The sequence below is a fragment of the Lissotriton helveticus genome, chromosome 7 (assembly GCF_964261635.1).
Source record: "Lissotriton helveticus chromosome 7, aLisHel1.1, whole genome shotgun sequence".
NCBI lineage: Eukaryota > Metazoa > Chordata > Amphibia > Caudata > Salamandridae > Lissotriton > Lissotriton helveticus.
The window spans coordinates 926,638,098-926,658,182 of record NC_136068.1 but is presented as its reverse complement, the minus strand read 5'-3'; the positions used below and the strand labels follow the sequence as shown (position 1 = coordinate 926,658,182).

General features: G+C 39.5%; 1 protein-coding gene across 1 annotated transcript in view; it reads right to left on the bottom strand.

Moving 5' to 3' along the window:
* Positions 1–20,085, bottom strand: part of LOC144769329 (protocadherin-10-like) — a 290,562-nt gene that overhangs the window by 49,290 nt on the left and 221,187 nt on the right. The window lies entirely within an intron of this gene.

Here is a 20,085-nt window from a genome sequence, read left to right as displayed (position 1 = left end):
ATTTGCTCCCCCATATTACCTTGAAGACAGCTTGACGTACTCGCTATACTCATTCGGAACAATATGGGGCTGGCATTAATTCTTTTAACAAGGCTGCTTTTAGCTTCCAGTCTACCAATGGCCTAATTTAAAGGTGAGTGGTGCTTGTTTGCCACAGGAGAATTTGCGTTTGCTACGGCAAAGCTGCCATTTTTTAAAGGAATATATTGCAAATCGTTAAGGGAGCATTTGGTATACACAGGCAAAATAAATGTCAGAACAAACTGGCGATTCATTTTCATATAATAAAATATTATTTATTATCCCATATCTTTTATCTTGCATACAGTACAATTCAACCATTAAGACACACAAATTTATAATTCTAACAAGAAATTTGCAAAGATAGAACGAAAAGTCCATATCATCAACCAATGTATGGCATCTGTATTGGATATCACATAATACAGCCTTCAAGTTTCAATACTAGCCACCGATTCTGATGTTAGCAGCCACTTTTGATATTAGCATCCGATTTTGATACAAGTAGCCAATACATGTTTTGCTGGAAACCCCGCTTCTTCAGGGTCATGCATCAACAAAAAAGCTCTTTGATTACTTTTCTCTAGGATCACATAACAATATCTGATCTCCCTCTTCATTAAAGTTGTCCCATTCATTCATATAATTGATCACATCCCTGGATTTATCCCAACATGCATGTACTCATAAACCATTATATCCCTTCATCAAGCTCATGATTAATCACATCTTCAAAAATAAGTTGACAAAAAAATGCTGTCCAAAACAGATGGACATTCATTTTCTACGAGCGAAGATCAGTGAGCCTTTCTTTTACTACTAACCTCTGAAATTGTGATGGACGGCACACGGAGATAGGTCGTTGATGATAGAATCACTGACACTTGAGTGGATATCTACTCAAAGTGAATTCAAATTTATTTTGGGCAGCATTTGTGGTCAGTTCTCATATCTAAGGCCCTTTAATTATTGCTTCATTCAAAAAATTAACAATACTAATTGGGCTAGGGCTGTATTTAGTTATAGTTTGATGACTATTTGGTGGTAATGTGCTTTATTAGCAGTTAGTTATTATGATGTTTAGATTAAACAAAAACATATATGTCAATATATCGGCGTACAAGTTACATTCCTGTTGGGAAACCAAGCCTTTTCCTTTTGTTATTTCGGTTTGATGAAATGCACACCAAAGAGTTGAGTTAGTGATCTAGGTTATGAGAGCACTAGGAGGCTTTGGTAATAATAAACATTATTAGCAAATAGTTATTTTTATCATTAGATGCACCAAACGTATTCACTTAAATAAATGTAGGGGCATTTTAATAATGTAGTTGTTTTATATAGCAACTACCACTGCACTTTTGCTGTACCCTGAAGTGTAATGAAACAGTTATTATTACCCAGTGGCTGCTACTCAAGCTACCATCTTTTTGAAAGATGGAATGCTGGAATAAAGAGGTCTAACAGAAACAATTTGACCTAAAATGTAATTTTCTCCATGTGCTATGATTTCAAGACTTTCTAATACTTTTAATCTAACTGTATTCCTTGAAGTATATGGTAGTGTTAAAACATAATACAATAGTTTCTTTTTCTGAAAAATAATGTCACAAGTGTGCTTGTTATAATTGTGAAAACGTGGTTTATTAGTTGGGATTGACCTGTGTCGACCGCAAATAATAAGGTCACTACCTTGGTAGGTCAAGTCAAAGATTTCAGTGATTTATTCCTGGCCTCAAGCCCAGGTAGCTATGGCACTGAGCAGACAGGCTTAACAAAAATGTGTAAAACAATTAGAAATACCAAACAGTTAAAACTTCAAAAACAATAATCAATTAAAATCTCTCTGCAATTCATAAAAATGGAGAAAAATATAATAAGCAAAATTACATCAAAACAACAAAAATCTAATATGGGGTACCAAAGGTAAGAATTTGTAAGAATTTAAGCGAAAATAGTGCTGAAAAGTGCAAAATACCAATGGTAGTCAATAAGCGTCATTTGGGGCTGACCGCGAATGATGGTGTGTCGGATACATCCGGTAGACTGGTTCAGAAAATTTTAAGTTGCAATCTAAAAAGGCATTTTCTCGTTTTTCAGAAGAAAGACTCTTCTCCACTGGGGACATACCTGACAACAGCTGGCCGGATACTTCTATGGTTGGTTCCCTTAAAGCTCCGGAGCAAAAGGTGAAAAAATTCTGAAACTTCTTTTAGTGCACACACAACCACATGAGTACACTTCCAAGCATTGCAGGATATCAATGGGAGCGCTTAGAGACTGTGTGTCAGGTAGAGAGCAACAGCAAAGTTAAGTGCAGGTCTAGCTATCACTGGTCAGCTGAGATTTTTCACAGGAATTTCCTCTTAAAATTGTGTATGTTCCTGGAGCCATCAGGTGGATCAGTCTTATTATCCTTGAAGCTCATTCTATCTTTGGTTTGGATTTCATGTGGAAGAGGGCCTAACCTCCTCAGTTCCTTTTTACAGGTCACAGATGCCAAGTGCAGCAGGTGCGGTCTACCTGGTATCTTTTGGCAAGTCAAGTAGTGTTATGAGAAAGGCTGTCTGAGGGTCCAGCTTTTTAGGGTTCACCAGCCTGTGGGTGGAGGAAACCCTGAGATACTCCTAGTTGCTCTCTGATCAATGGATTTTAGGTTCCCAGGCCATGACCTACCTAGCTTTGCAGTAGGTCCTGAGTACTGATTACCTAACCATCTGTCAGACTATTTTGTTATCCTTTTTGAAAGGCCCACTGGAAAGACTAAAAACACCTTTTGCATATTAGTTTAAAAAACACCCTAACTCTCAATGCTCTGTAGACTTTTCTGTAGAAATGAATTGGTTTCTCTTTAGGTTTGTTAGATTATCTTTGGTAGAGCAGTCAAAGCAGCAAGACAGTGATCACAGAAAGAGTGGCAGGTGTTAAGTATAAAAGTAAATCACACATCAATAAAATTAAGAAATAAGTAACTCAGAAGTCTACACAAAGTTTAAGTAAAAATTAAACTTTTAAAAAATACAAAACTAAGAGACAAAGGAGGTTAGTCTCGAAGTTCAAGGATAATAGTGGACAAATCTGGAAATGTCCATAAAAAATGGAGCAAAACTTCCAAATTCTGTGAGGGGGAATCATAAAGCTGTACGAAACACCACATCTATAGAATGCAAGTCTTTAAGAGGCCAATGACTGAATGAAATCCAGTGGATTGGGCACGTAGGTAATCTGTTTTCAAAGCAGCATTGATTCCAGGTGCAGTTGTGTCTACATGTAGCTACAAATGCAAGCTGACAGTAAAGTTTCTGCTCGAAGATGTCAAAATCTACAGCTATAAGAACTCCAAGTATTTGGTGAAAAGGAATAGAAGCAATTGCGAGCCTGCAGGAACTGCCATTGAGGAATGTTAAAGCCGAGTATAAGTCGAGGCAGGAATCGGCCTTTAGCTGAAGCTTGGGATGTCAGTCTCATGGCTCGTGCTGATGACTGGTGCAACTGTGATACTATAAGTCTGACCGGGTAAATAAGACTTCCTGAATGATTATAAACATTTTGGATGTTTTTCACGTGAAAGCAAATATTGTCTCTGATTCGGCTGCTCAAAATGGCAAAATAATTTTACCAAAACTCGGTTGAGGTGAAGTTGCTCTGAACTGGTGCTACAGAGCCCAATTCTTTCTGTAAAGATGTCTGTGTTCAGCATCTTATTCGTTCGGTTTTTGGGAACTTTACAACTTTTCAGTCACCAAACTCCTCAAACTGGCTCCTTTAATAGCCATTCTTTTCTAGAGATTCTGATGCATTTAATTAAGGCCAGTCAAGAAACTGACTTCTATTGCCTACCTCTGGAATCAAGTTCTGGAAGCTGAGGTTCAAGACAAGAAAGAATATATTCTTCCAATGTTCTCTTATCAGGTACAAGAAATACATCTTTTAACATGTAGGTTGTATTGGCAGGTGGGCCAAAAGGGGAAACGGCACACCATTGTTGAATGATCCTAAGTCACTCCATAAAAGGTTCATGTGGTACACCAATTTCACTACACCATGATATAATTGCAGTGCTTAGGGGCACATAAACTGTTCCATTGTTTGTGTGATGAAATCCAAAATGGGAACATATATCTTTATGGCACAGGAACACCTAATTCCCTCAGCTCCATCCACTGCCAACCAGTTTAGCCCAATGCAAGTGAACAGAATTTCAAAACATTCTTCTTGCACTGCCCTCAGGGTGTCCTACAGGGCATTTATAGAAATGAAGAAGATAGAATATCTCCAATAAAGGGTCCATGACATTATTAGCAAAATAATGAGTGCCTGTGCCCACCTCACTGCTCAGAAGCCCATGGAGGTGAGTTTAAACATTAGCCCACCTTATGTTAGGCCACTTTAATCCGCTGCTAAACACTCCTGAACCCTTTAGCTCACTCTTGCATATTCCTACTTTTTCCCTCTTTGATGGTCTTCCATTTCCCCCTTCTTTCCCTTGTGTTTTTCCTTCTCTTGTTCTTGGGAAATGTGTTATGAGGAAAACGAAGTGCTGGTCCCTAAAAATATGTGCATGGGGCCCCCACCAGCAATATTTGGCCCATACTTCAGTAAATATCTTAGTTTGTATTTATAGGTTTGAGGGACTCAAATCTAAAGTTGTGTTCATATTACCAGTCTAAACCTGGACAAAGAACACAGGAGCTTATTTACAAGCCCCATGCGCCACCTGTGCATCACTTTTAATATGGGAAAAAGTGACGCACCGGCAGCGCAAGGGGCTTGTAAATAAGCCCCACAATGTCTTCGGTTGCTGATGTCATAACTGATGTCATAAACCAAAATAAGTTATTCATAAGTGACTACAGATGTGAGCTCAGGCTGTCATTTTGTAGTTAATCCCATATGCAAAACCTCTAGATTCAAATTAAATTTCAAATTGCAATTGTTTACTGAGACATAGTTGCACAGCAATCACAATTGATCACAACAGCTAAACTGTCTGGCAGGTTCACAGTAATGGAGATGATGTATCCTGCTCAGGCAGGTTTTATAATTGACTCCTCTGTAACAAAGCAGGGTGGCCTATATCCTTTTTGTTGCTTTACAACAAGGCAGGACTGGCTTTAGGGCGGTGCTGTGTTTAACAATAACTGATGGGTTTACAAGCACCTGAATTTCCTTGTGCAGTCCAGCAGTTTTAAGGCAACAATAAAAATGTAAAGACAACTCTGGTGATTAATGTTACTACTGGTGAGAGATCGGAATATTTTTCCAGTGGCAGTTGTTACTCATCATATATTAGTGCACAGGGATAATGTGCCTGCTGCAAAGAACCTGTACCATGCAGATCACAAAACTGAGCGTGAGTAAATTATGAGTAGCGCTTTAAATATGTTTTTAATGTATGTCAGAGAGAGGCTATGGAGAGGTGAGGGGCACTGTTGGAGAGGGGTAGGGGAGGAATTCAGGGAGGAAGAGGTCATGAGGGGGCGCCAAGAAAGGCTGTCAAACCAGGGCTTCCAGCTGACCCTTCAACCAGTGTAACAAAAGCCCCCGCATCCTCTGCAAAACGGAGGCCCCCTCTGGCACTGGCAGGTTCTTGGCCTGAGAGCCCCAAACTAGGTCCTGGCATGGGGCCCCCTGCATGTACTTTGCATGGGGGCACCCACTAGTTTCTTTACGCCACTGCCTGCAACAATGGGGCGAGTTACTACATTTTGAACATTTGCATGACACGACAGGGAGTTAAAGCAGGCCGACGATATTAAAGGCTGCAAAGAGGAGACACAGGTCTGTCAATCTACAGAGTACACGACTTCAAGGCCAGTATAACTGGTTTTATTCCACAGAAAAAATAAAACATTCAGAATTTCAAAAATAGGCAGAAACATGGGAATGTCATTGATTCTCTCATCTGTACACAAAAATGTCAAAAACATGTACTGCTAAAATGATGTAACAAGCGTGGTGATGTGTGCTATTAATTTCACTTACCCTTTAAATACACAATTAGTTCACCGGCCCATTAAATGGCATATTAGTGCCCACGCACCGAAATTAGGTGCATACAGAAATTAACATTTACTATTTTAGGAAAAGCCTGAAAACATACTTAATCAAGTGGTAACCTCATGCTGTTCCCCTGTTCTCTCCCCGGAGTGAACAGACAAGGCATGACAGCCTTTTTGGGTTGGAGACGTTTATAAATAGACACTTTCTGTGTTAATAATGGCACGACTGTTGCTGTATACATGAAATGATTGGAAGCTAAGCCGTTTTTAAACCAAAAACCTTAAATTTATTGATTTCTGACGACAAATGGGCAGTAGCTTAAAATAACTACATATGTCTGCTATGCTGAAAACCGATGAAATTGTGTACAATATAATTAGGGCTCCCGGTTTTATAGTATTTATTTTTTTCAACATTTACGTCTGTATTTATCCATATTTATTATTTTGGCTACCTTATTGGTATTTATCCATACTTCTTTTGTGTTTTGAGAATAAATGGAGTAGTAAAATGGTATATTTCCACATTTAACTCTTAGACGTGCACTCATGCGTGGATGCCTGCACGTTTTCGCAAATTAAGCAGCCACATATAACAAAACACTACAATAAGAGGTACATATTAGCGTTATACTACAAATGTATGTTAACATATACCTGTATTTATGGAAATCTCATCAGTTTTTTAACTCTCCATGTTGTCTATCGGCTCAGCTTTTGCCTGGAATTCATGAAAGACAGCATGGAGAGTATCTCACAAGAAGTAAAAGTTTCAGTATTTTTCCGCTTTTAAAAATAAATAGAAATAGAAAATACATAGTTTTCTGTCTGTATTTAACTATTAAAAGTTGCATTTCTTATACATGTGTTTTGATACAACTATGTATGTGCCCTGATGATTTCCAAAACACTCATACTGCATTCTGAAACATGTTAATTGGTTAATTATTTCAGTCAGTGGCATGCTTGCAACTGAGATCTTATTTTAATCTGAAGGTTCATACCAAAGCAAATCACAACAAGCGACTGAGAATTTCTACTTTCTGGACTCAATTAATTTGTTCACGGTGCTATTATAAGACATTGCCATCTTTTGCATGCTCTCTGCCCAGATGGTTACCTTATGTTCTTTACTGGCTTTAGAACTTTGTGCATGTGCGCCCCCTCCCAACATGGTTGAATTGGCTTATTCTTAATTGGCACACTTAAATTGCCTGTAAGTCCCTAGAATATGGTGTAGAATTTGCAACCAGGGTTTAGAAGTTAAATACTACTTGTGGACTGCAGTACCTATTTCTCTATGCACTATAGTGGTAGAGTAGACATGTCTTCAGAGGTGATTGGACAAAATATCACAGAAAGATTAGTGTGTACACAAAATATTGTGTCAAGAATATCGAGAACAAAAATATAATGACGGTAGGTTTCTATGAGTAAGCAAAGTCTTACTATACTTACTCCACATATATGTCATTTGGCGATATATGAAGATGTAGAGTTAAGAATAGTAAATCTACTTATTTGCACTTACCTTCTTGGTATATCGTTCCTTGAAATTTTAGAAATGATATTCTGTCTGCATGATATTTTATGAACTGATATTCTCTTACACAGCCAACTTCAGGTACTCTAGGTAGCCTGATGGCAGCAGTGTAAAACCTTCAAGCGACCTCTTAAAATAACCCTTTTTGACAGGGAAAATACCTCTCTTTTAAAAATTAAAACGTCACCCCTATGTAGGCATTGCTGCCCTAAAGGCAGGGTAAATGGTATTTCTATGTAAGGGGAAAGGATTTGGTGTAACGTCCATAGCTGCCGACTTTGGAAATAGGAACCAGGTTTGGGTTTTGGCATCGGCTCAACATCCTTTGATTATGGGTAAATCACTTAATCTTCCCATGCCTACCAAAATAAAAATAAAAATGAATGTGCCCTTGTGTGATGTAACTGGTGCTCATGTAAAGTGCTCCACTACCTTCGAGTCAAGTTCATGCTATTCAAAACTGCAACAACAAAAAAAGAAAATGGTGGAACATGTAGAAATTGAAGGCAATCAAGTCCCTATTGGCCCTAAAAGCTATTTTCACTGTACAGAGTCTCTTGCTAGCCCAGAGAGACATTCTGGCAAGCAATATTAAAAATTAATTCTGCTATTTTTGGTTAGAGGCCAGCTAGAAGCTAGCTTTCCAGCAGTAACCCAGGCAGTATTAGATTAGCCCTGACAAGTTATGAAAGCGGCTGCCAAAGCTGAGACATTAGCTTGCGTGTGAGGAGGTACAGTCAGGGTGGGCCCAGAATCTTCATTTACTTCAAAGGGGCCTCCTCGGTCACAAGAAAATGCTAGGTAACAGCTGGAAAGGCCCAAGCCTTTTTCCTTGGGAGACTATCACCAAACCACCAAACATAGAGAAAAGGGTTTCCCATTGTGGATTTTGAAAGTGAGAGGCACTGTAGGATTGTTTGCAGTAGGGCAAACAGAAACCCCTGCAAAAGTGGGTATGGTTACTCCTGGGAATGTTTATCCTATTGGTTGAAGAGGAGCCAGGTGTCACTCCCTCCCAAAGGATTCTGCCAGGCAAAAATATGGTGACCACAGGCACTCTCTTCAGAATACTTTCTGGAGCTGTGGAAGAACATAAGAGGACTTGAACTGCTCCTGAAGGGCTGGTGGATCTGTTCCCCCTTGTACCAAGGACAAATAAGTGCACTCCAAGGGCTAGTTAGGGATCTCCTATGTAGCTATATGGCCACAATAAGCTGTAAGAGGTATTTTCCTGAAGATCCCAGCTGACAATTTCCCACTGGACCTGACCTGCACCTTCTGAATAAGTCTTGACCCACAAGTGCTGTCCTTCAGGACCTCGAACCATTGGCAGTACCTAACTAGACTTACCCTACCACCCCTGAACAGCTAGAACTCAGAAACCTTTTGGTATTCAAAACTTCCAGAGGACCATGGCAAACCACCCCAGCCTATCCACCCAAAGTGTGACCTTTCTGGGCTAAGATAACAGATTTTACCTGCTCAAAGCATCTCCACAGCAGCAAATCTGATTCAGCTGACCCTTGGAGAGAAGGCATCCAGCCAAGTGAATCCCATTGTAAGAAGCCTGCAGCCTTATCCTGCTGGAGGATTCCATGCCCCAAAAAAAGGGACTAAGGCAGAAGGCAAAAAATCTTGACTGGGAAAACGCGTCAAAAGTGTCCAACCCGCAAGAGGACTTCCTTAGTTGTGAAATCTCAATTTTTACTGATAGGACCTTTTCCTGTCAAAACCAATGGCTCCAATGGGACCTCATTGAAAGCCTATCTGACCTCTTGAGGACTTCTTTGGCTACCGCCTGCTGCCTTGCCCCACTATAGGCTTTTGACTGCTAAAAAAGAGACTAAGGGGCTGTTTTGGACATTAAAGTGCAGTTAGTACTCCATCACAGCAATTACTGTCAATGTATTAAAAGTCTGACAGACGGCTCCCTCAACATGATGGTACTGTGGATTTTGTTTTTGAAAACAGAACAATTAATGATCTCGTGGTGTGGGGATAATTTAGCAGTTTACACTCCTCCTTACTGCCAAGCTTTAGTTAGTGGTAACTGACCATAAAAAACTGCCCATTTTACGTCCCACTGTAAATCGCAGCTGTCGAAGGAGTATGTCAGCGACAGAGATGGAGTAGTTTCTCTTACAAAATGAAGGTCTGCCAAACACTAAATAAGGACATATGTCCTCAGGTAAAATCTCTGTCCAGGTAGGAACCTTGTTGGTGTATCCAATCTGCACTCCACCCACGCTCAGCCTGAAATCATGCCAGGATCCTGATCTACCATGACCATTGACTTCCTCTGACGCTTTGCCCTTCAATGTTTAAAAATTCAAATCTCAGATTTCCCTATTGGTGTTTGGTTACGGTATTTTGGTTTTATTGTATTTATTAAGTTGCACTGTGTTTTTATGCTAGGTTTGTGATTTTTATTGTTTACTGTTTTGAAGTTATTACTGTTTTTGTACTGCAAAAAAACTTATCCCACTGCCCTAAATGTAATCTATTTGCTCTGTACCAAAGCTACCAGGTGATTGGGCACAGGTAAATTTTGTGACTTTAAGGGGTCACCCTTATAAGGGTTGTGAATATTCCTTGAAAGAGGCAGTCATCCACTCCAAATAATAATCCAGTTTATCAGAGCTATGCAACAATAACTAGCAACTGCAGAAAGCACAGTAATACTCTTTCGCTTAACAATCACCTATCACTTTGGAATTTAGTTTTCTATCTATTACATAGCAGGCTGTATCTCCAACAGAAAGTGTATGAACATCACAAACCAGGCATCTCTCCAGGGCACCAGCACATAAATCTTCATTGCAAAGTTCAGGAAGCATTTAACTCAATGTGTTTTGACCGGGCCTTGATCCTGGGATATCCAATTCTATCATCTATTGCCCTTGTTTACATGTAGCATTTTTTTTTTACTTTTGATTTCTAAGCATGCTGGGAAATGTAGTTTATGTATCCTCATCGCTATAATGCTAATTACTTCATTCCCATTTTATTTATGGTGATTCCAATACCAAATCTATAGTGAGACTAATTTAAAACATTGGATTTTAAACCTTCATTAAATTTTGGCAGGTCAAACCTTCCGATTTAACAGGGTAAATCATAGGTTTATTATTGTATCATGTGTATGTGAAACACCAAAATCCTCATATTATGCTCCAGAAACTCATAATAGGTGCTGGTTATTGCACCCGATAAATAATCAGCCCCATGGTATCGCTGTTTATCAAGTGCGATAAATAGCACCTATACTTATAATTAGGCCCAGAGTGTCTGGTGCGTTATTTTTAGCTATGTGATATCATTAGACCTGGTTAAAATTTGCATTATTTCCTTTGCGGAAATAATGTGAAATGCACACAAACAAAGACAACAATTTATGTATTATTAGCAAACTTCCAGTCTGATATTTTGCTTAGCATGAAGTGCATCCTTGTATCCATTTTAGATGAGAGGATGCATTTCTTTTTTTTTTTTTTAAAGTATATAATTGCATGTGACAAGGCTAATCTCTGCTCGCTTTCTGTTAGTTTGCACCGTTCCATGCTCCTGCAATAAGAGCTTTACCAGAACAAAATCTCAATGACACGATGTGACGTAATGACATTAGCTTGTGCATTTTATGAAACAAGTGTAATGTGAAATTACAGAAATTACACCCGGACCTAGTTTGTAGCCATATTACTCATATTCTAAAGAGAATTGAGTATTTATTAGGATTGTGGCAAATGATGGCGTTCTTTATACGATTAACAAATGATCACCCATTTTTTTCAGCAATATCCAGGTCAATCTTTTCAAAAGTTCAAAGTTTCTGGAGTACTTGTCTGATTTTAGAGACTTCATTTTTATATGTTGGTATTAGTCTTATGCTGTCTTGGTTTTCTTTTTTAAGCCTGTACTTTAGTGTTCAGACGGTGATCAATGTTCTTATTTTTTTAATACGTATGTGCTCTAATAAATTACTCCTCAGAGTAGCCTTGGAGAATGAAACATATTTTAACTTTAGTAAAGTGTTTAATCTTTTCTTCTTTGTCACAGTTTGTGTTGACTTTCAGCATTTCCACATATGGGATGCTCCATTTGAGCCTTCTGCCATGACGACTTCGTGACACACTGTTAGTAGCTGTAAGTGCATAATACCTTCAATTCTTCCTTTCTCCACATAGATTAAAGTACCTAGAAATTCAATCTTCCTAGAGCTGATAGCACATTAGACGAATATAGTATGGGTTCCAATTTAAGGTCTCAAAGTAATTATCAAAATAATCTTTGGATCAATCCCATATTAAAAAGAGATCATCTATGTGATGGAACCAGATCACAATATATTTGGAAAATATTGTGATTTGTCACATAAATTGTCTCTTTTTTAAAATGCGGTGGATCCAAAAATGGTTATCCATTAATCCATTTATCTATCTATCTATATATCCATCCATCTGTCTGTCTGTCAATCTACCTTGGCCAAGGCTTTAAAAGAACCCAACATGGGTTGCTTTGAGTTGTGCCAGAATTAAAAGGATGAACTGCAAGCTGGCAGAGGGAGTGCCTTTCCTGTGCGCCCGTAAGGAGCCCAGGGAGGCAATGTTGTAAATAATCTTACAAATGAAATTTCTTATCACATTGCTTTTAGCAACAGGAAAGAGAGGATTATGAATGTAGAATCAGTTAGTGGTTGAAGTATGTATGGTTATTTTATTAAGTTGTGCTTTTAGTTGTTCTTAGTATTGATATAAAGATTGTGAGGTCATTGGTGCAGCATTTGGCTTGGCTGTTATGCCAGTTTTCATTTGAAACTATATGTGTATCTTAACTGTTTTTTTATTGAAATCCATATATTACATAAATTATATTCATACATCCAAATCTCAAAATTCATACATCAAAATGTATCAATATCATCGGATTTGCAGGAATTAAAATTTAACATAAACACTTAATCAAGAATTCTTCAAGCTCATAATGTTTTTGGTGTCAGTTTCTGAGTGTTTTTTAAACATATGTTGAGGTGTTATTTGTAACTATGTGTGTACTTTAACTGGTTTTTTTGAGTGACGTATTACATGTTTTTTAACATAGGTTAAGGTGTTATAAACAAACCTAGCCATAACTGCACTTTAGCCTTAGTTTTTCAGTGAATTTGACTGTGAGTGATCAGTCTGGGTTCAAAGTACCTGAGCAAGGGTTTGTGAACACCAGAAGCAGTCCAACATGAGTCCATTTACCCAAGGCAAAATGTTTTTTTGTTTTTTGACTTAAAGGGAGTCCCTTTGGGGCCTCCTACCTGAGCCATGGGATATGGGAATGTGACTCTACCCCTTTATGGCTCCTTTCAATTTTTTTCAGGACACAGGGACTGAACCCTTTGTGCAGTAATAGTGGATGCAACATATATTTCCCTATTTCTGCCAGCTAATTAGATGCTCTGGTCCTCGATGGATAGCAGGAAAAAAAGCTCCCAGTTGCAATCAAGTGTGATTATTTTTCTAATGTTGCCCATGGATTTGACCACAAATCCAGGTTGGCAGACCATCCGTGGACTAAATGTCCTGATAGCTCTACTTAATCCTTTCATGCCACCCTGAAATATTATTTAAACACTAATTTCTTGAAAAAAACAAGCACATTTTCACCAAACCAAGCGAAGATATTTTCTTTAGTAAAACTCTACTTTCATGCAAGTTTGGTACTATGCTGCTCAGCTATTTCTTTCTATATAGAAGCGCAAAGATTCCTTTACGAGTTAAAACTGAAGAAGACACCATGGACATCATTTAGGGGTCACCATGGGTCACAGTTGCGACCGCTACCTTTCACTTTGTTACCCAAGGGACTGCCTTTGTGACCCCTGGTCTCAGAGCAGAGGTAGCAAAGTCAGTGCCAAAAAGACTAAGGCAGCTTGTTATTATGGTTGTTGGCACTCTATCCTTGTTTTTGCCCATGTTTTATTATACCACTAGCAAATAAGAGGCCATTGTTAGTTTAATATAAAATGGACCACTAAGAGCTGGAACTTGATATTCAGCTGCACATGATGTAAGTAAAAAAACTTTTTAAAGATATATTGTTTGCATGCTTGCGGGTGACAGTGTGTTTGTGTGCAAGAGGCTGTGCGTTTGTGAGCATGTGTCTGATGTGTGAGCATGCATGAGTGGGTGGATGAGAATCAGTGACAGTGAGTGAGAATTAGTTGCAGATAGTGAGCGAGGATGATTGAGAGTCTGTGAGTATGAGTCAATCAATGAGTGAGTAAGAGCAAGTGTAAGATACTGAATAAGAGTGAGTGAGCGCATGTAAGTGAGAGTGAATGAGGGATTGTGAATGAGTGTAAGTGAGCGTGGGTAAGAATGTAGTGTCTGCCATTGGCCTTGGCATACTGATGGTAATTCTTGGCTTTTAGAGGCATGCAGGGTGAAAGGCTGTTGCTGGCAAACTGGAGGAAATTGTTAGCATTACAGACACCTGTGACAAAAAGCTGGCACTGGTAAACTGGAGGTAATTATGGTCATAATCGTCACTCTTAAGTAAAAAACTGGTAGTGGCATACCAGAATTAATTCTTGGAATATGGAGCACCCATAAAAAATGCTGGCTTTGAAGCTGGCTCATTGGAGATACTGCTTTACATAAGAGAGGAAAACTGTGGTATATGGAAAGAGGCATCAGTATAAAATACTGCTGTGACATACTGGAGGTAATTTTGATATAAGATATATTAATGGAAGTAACTGCAAAATTCTGACACTGGCCTATTGTTTGGAATTTTTGGCATAAGGGGGCATCCATCGCATATGAGAGGCCTGTATAATAAACTGCTGGCCCTGGCACAATGAGGTATTCTTTGGCACCCAAAGCACATGTTGAATACAATGGGGTTTTCCCCTCATTAGGGTCAGGTTTCGTTACCTTGGCACACCATGAAAGGACTTGAATGTGAATACGTTTCCTTTCAGAGTCTACAGCTTTTTAGCAAGATTATTTGAAAATTGTGCCTTTAAATAAACTATTTGATGCCATTCAACTTACATTTTATTTTTGGGGAGAACCCCAAGGACTCCTAGAAGAGGTCTGGCTTGTACAAATTCAAGGTAAGTAATACTTCAAACCACTTTCAAAGGTCATGTCAACCCCATAATGTGGGTCGTTTCTAAAATGTATTATATCAAAGGGGGATGAAGAGCTCAATATTTATAGAGATCCTATGCCTATGCTGATCCTAGAAGTAAACTATTTGACCATCAAAGTAGGATTAGTTCGAGTGGTCACAAAGTGTTGAGACCATGTGGCTAGTCTTGCTGTCGCGGGGAGACCACAAGGTCAGATCTTAATACCTTCACACATTTGTTAGGGTGTCATGCTTCATCACTGGGTGCTCCTCGTCTGGCCGACACAGCAATGCCTGACGGGCCTCGAGGCTTTTTGTCAGAGATCTTTTGATCCAAATTCTCCATTTAGGTGAATGCATGATAGGGGGCTGTGCGAAAGTGTGTCAAGTGAAAAGTGAGGTGTGTCTAAAATAGACTCTGTTGCCCTAAAAACAATTCAATTTTTATGGGTTAAGGGTACCAGGACTCAATAAAAACAGTGGTACTATTGTCCAGTCACAATGTACCTAGATAGCTGCCAGAAAAGTGAGGTCGACATGTTTCATGCCTAGATTGCCCAAAGGGTCAATCGGCACTTCATCAGGACCAGAAATAGTGATTTATCGCCACCTGAGGGGCATGACAATTACAGTTATGTCTTCAGGTCATGTTATACCACTTCCTGGGGATACTGATGGTCAAAACTCAAATGATGTCACTTCCTGTGATGTCATTAAGGTGTGATGTTACTTCTACAACCCATGGCATTTTAATGAATCAATGTAAATGAAAGACATATTGATGTGCCTCTCTCCCAAACCTCCGTTTTGTCCCACCTTCATGGATCTACATGAAATTTGCCATGCCAAACTGAAATCAGATGAACTTTCTTTAAAAAATGTTATGCTATTCATTGAATGGCGTCAAAGTTATCATGAAAGAAAAAGGTGCCTTTCAATTGAAACTCAGAGCTAACCATAATGCTAATAATAATAATACAAATAATAATAATAATAATAATGATAACAAGAAGAAGAAGAAGAGGAAAAAATACATATCAAGTACTCTGAGCTCTTTGGTAAAGTTTAGTGTCTTGATGGTGCCTGTGAGTCACTAAGTTTAAATGGTCAATAGCTAACTCTAGACCTCGCTTATTAGCATGCCTAGATTCATAAGCGGATGTAATCAAGAAGCACTAAATTTAGCTCTTGCAGTCGGTGTTAGAAAATGTGATTATAGTGAGTCATCTTTCAGAAGAAGACATGCTAAATTTAGTTTGATCACTACATGGGGTTTATTAAGACTAACTACAAAAATACTGAAAGAACCATGTATTTTAGTGAAATAATACGTCCAATCATCTATATAAACATGGGTATATACATTCTTAGTGTTGTACAAATTATGAAGTCATGAACTTGCAAGTTTGTGACATTATGTTCAACTATACTTTAATGGACTGTTCCTTGAGGTTGTGGTATCTTTCATTACCGGCAATATCCTTAGTGGATACTGTTGATTACCATTAGTCCTTAATGCCTTAACCCCTTCCGCGCTAATGACAAAGCCAGCTCGTCATGGGCGTTACCTGCGCTGCGCTGCGCGGATGACGAGCTGGCTTTGTCATAAACAAGCCATTTTTTAAAATCCAGCGCACAGCGGTAAATCGCGGTAGCGCGCACGCGGTTAAATACTGTTGCTCTCCAACTGAATAATCACATTACTCCCTTTACATACTTAACTCTCCAAAGTTAGCAAAAATGAATAGGTAAGGCTCTAAAAGTTCTAGTGTACTAGAAACTCAAATAAAGCATGACACAATAAACCACATGCAATAAGGTCAAGTCAAAATTTGTGACTTCACAAAGAAGCATTTTTTTACTTACATGTATGTAAAATAGGAAAGTTAAAATCGAGACATAAATAACACTGAGATTGTGGCCAAGATACAACTCTGGCATATAGCCAGTGTCTAACTCAGGGTGGTGTGGAGTGCAAAAAAACGATGGATTTAAGCCCAGATCCTTGTACTGGGGTGAATGTATGACATTGTTCTACATTCTGTCCATCAACTGTGTTTTTTGCAAGATACAACTCTAAACCATTTAAAGCTTGAATCATTTGTGCTCTACGTGCAAGATTTCCTATTACATGGGGTACTATTGCCAATGTTGTCATCTGGAGCAAACTGTGGGTGTCTTCATCAACCTTTGTTAATCCTCCGGTTTCTTATGTTTTGTTTGCTACTAGCCAGTCAATTGAGCAGGGCTGCCAAATATAGAAACAAAATGCTGTTTGAGTAATTGCATCTAACTGCCAACTGCCATCTCTCATGACACTTCGCACACATATCTCCATGTCCATTTAATAGGAATAGCAGGGCTCATTCCCAAGAGGGTGACTATCAAGTAGGCATCCCAATTAGATGATCACATACAACTATTGTTGCAGGACTAGGTGCTGTTGGACCTGGCTCTCTCTGCAGGGTCACCCCCAAATCTTTTGCCTTTACCCTCCACTTTTTTACTGAATTCATTTTTACTATGTGCACATTTACACTGCTAACCAGTGCTAAAGTGGTTGTGCTCTCTCCTCTAACACGGTAGAACTGGCTTAAACTATGTTGGCTTATTTAATGTAATGGTATATCCCTAACATAGTGGTACTACATGTACCCAGGGACTGTAGATTAAACGCTTCTAGCAGGCCTGCGGTGTGTATTGTGCCACCCAAGTACTTAAGTAGCCTTGCAAACCAGTATCATGCCTGTGTGTGCAGTTTTAACTCTCCCAGACAAAATTAACCTTTGCCAGGCTCAGACCCATATTTGTACTACATATGTCACCCATAGGATAGGCCCTAGACAGCCCACGGGGCAGGGTGCAATGTATTTAAAATTAGGGCATAATTTTAAATTTTACATGCACTGGTTGTTAAAAAAAACTCTTAAATTCGTTTTTTTTCCTCATTATAAGGCCTACCTCTCCCATGGGTTAACATTGGAGTTATCTTATTACATTTAATAAGCTGTAATATCCAAATGAGACCAGGAAACAGTTTGTGTTTGGTGTTTTTGGAATTGTAATGAAAAGTCTACTTTTATGATGAGGTCAGCTTTTTAATTGCAATTTTGAAAATGGAAGTTTTAAAAAGTTGGAATTTTCGTGCCTTTGCCATTTTGGTATGAAGCTTGTCTATGGGTCACATGACTGGATGTAGTTGGCACTTGGTCCTTGTCTAGTCATCCTAGAAAGCTACACACAATAGAGAGCTTAGGCATGGCTGAATGGGCCATTAATGGATGGGAGGGTGGAGCTAGGCACAGCACAACTTACACCTGAATAGGCTGTGCCCTGCCTTCATACAAAGGTTTGCATACTCCCTGTAATTAGTCTGGAGCCAGGGGTGCAGAGGCAGGTAACCGGTGCACTTCAAAGGGAAGCATCTAGAAGCTTCTCCCACTTCAAAGGAGACACCCGGTATAAATATTAGATCTCAGACACCAAACTCTTCACTACACTCCTGAACCTGGGAATACTAGAGAAGAAAGGCTGCTGTGTTGCTATGCTGCCAGAAGGACTGTCACTCTGCTGCCCTACTACTCTGCTGCCCGGCTTGCTGAGAAGGAAGATTGGACCGGCAGTCTACATATCAGGCTGAAGTGACTCCAACGGTCAGCCAGCTGACCTCCTCTTCTGAGCTACAGGGAAATAACAAGCTTCAGAGGCCCCCTGCAACTATCCAGCTGCCTTGCTGCCTGGACCTGCAACTGGACCTGCCTGAGCTTTGCTGGCCTCTGCTGGAGTGAGTTACTGACCCCCAAGTGCTTCTCCTCAGGTACTGGAGCCTTGGTGTGGCCTCATTTGAGATCCCCTGAAGTTTTTGAGCCCCTCGCAAACATCAACATGCCACTTCTTGCCAAAATCTTGCCGCTTGGGGCCATCACCAACTCAAAGTTCCGGCCAACTACTCTTCAAGCTACAGCATTGACCGCTTATGGGGACTGCCATTGCAAGGACTGTCCATGACGCCGAAAGGAACCTCGCACTACAGTGACAACCATCTGTGATGCGTAGCCTGCTATTCGCTCTACTAAGAAGGCCATCAATGAGGCTCTCCATGCACCTCGTGGCTCCTCCACTGTGAACTAAAACTTGTTGCACTGGACTTCTCAATACGACTAACCTGGTCCCTGTATCTGGTCCATACTCCATTGCGGTTGGCCTGAACTTGTGACTTTTCACCCGGTCTTGCACGACCATATGGCCGCGAGTGGCGCTTTGTTCTTTTTGGTGCTATTTTCACTTAAATCTTTAAAATTGTATATCTACGATTCTACTAATTGAAATGTTTTCATTTTCATTCTGGTGTTAAATTATTTAATACATTCTACTATACTTTTCAACTTTGGGGTGGGATTCCTTGTCTGTTGTTTTTCATTTTATTGGTGTTTGAAGTGCTGCATTAATACTGTACATTACACATTGCCTCTAAGTTAAGCCTGACTATCTGTGCCAAGCTACCAGATGGTTGAACACATGAATTGTTACTTCTTCCGTTATATGACCTCTGGAGTGACTTTTGATTCTCACAATGAAACCCAGGCTAGCTTGGCTGCGAAGTCCTCATGAGCCCTGGGACGCTCTCCCATTTGGATGAACTCCAAAAAGGCTTCAGTCAGCACACCACACACTATGAGGATGATTAACAACCCAAGTTAAGGTGGACTGCTCAGATTTTATAGGAGAGAGACTAATAGGTTCTCTCCTCTATAGGGGTTCAGACAAAATATATCATATATCCCTGTACCTACAACCAGTTACCACCAAGCAACGATTATTATGGTTGACGGTACAATTTTGGTGCACTCCTTTTGGCGACGACTAATCCCTTACCTCAAATGCTAGAATAAAATCATGGCAACCCTCCAGTAGAATCCTAGATTGTCGAGTCCCCTTGGTAAATAAATAAGACAGGCCAAATATGTTAAATAGGGCGGGGGTACAGCATTTTTCAACAATGTGAGGATTTCTGTCTCACTGTTGTTTCCAATTATGGATAATGACAAAATGTAAAGGATTGTTTTGTTTAATTTATTTTTATTTTTTATAAATTGTGGTACGAAAAAGTATAAGATTCATCATCAATGTTGACTGCACAGCATTGCTAATGAATACAAAACATTACAAAACATGTATGTATCGTGCTCCATTTAAAATATCTCCATACACAAGAGGACATAAGAGCGACCATAGCTCCTCGGCACATCTTTTGATTCAAAAGGAGATCATGTCTTAGCATCAACATGCAAACACAAAATACGAAACCTGGCCCTTCACAAGGGTTGTAGGAAAGGACTACTCACAAAGAGGAAGCAATCTTAGAAGTCCGAGGAAAAGTAAGGTAAGAGCGCAGGA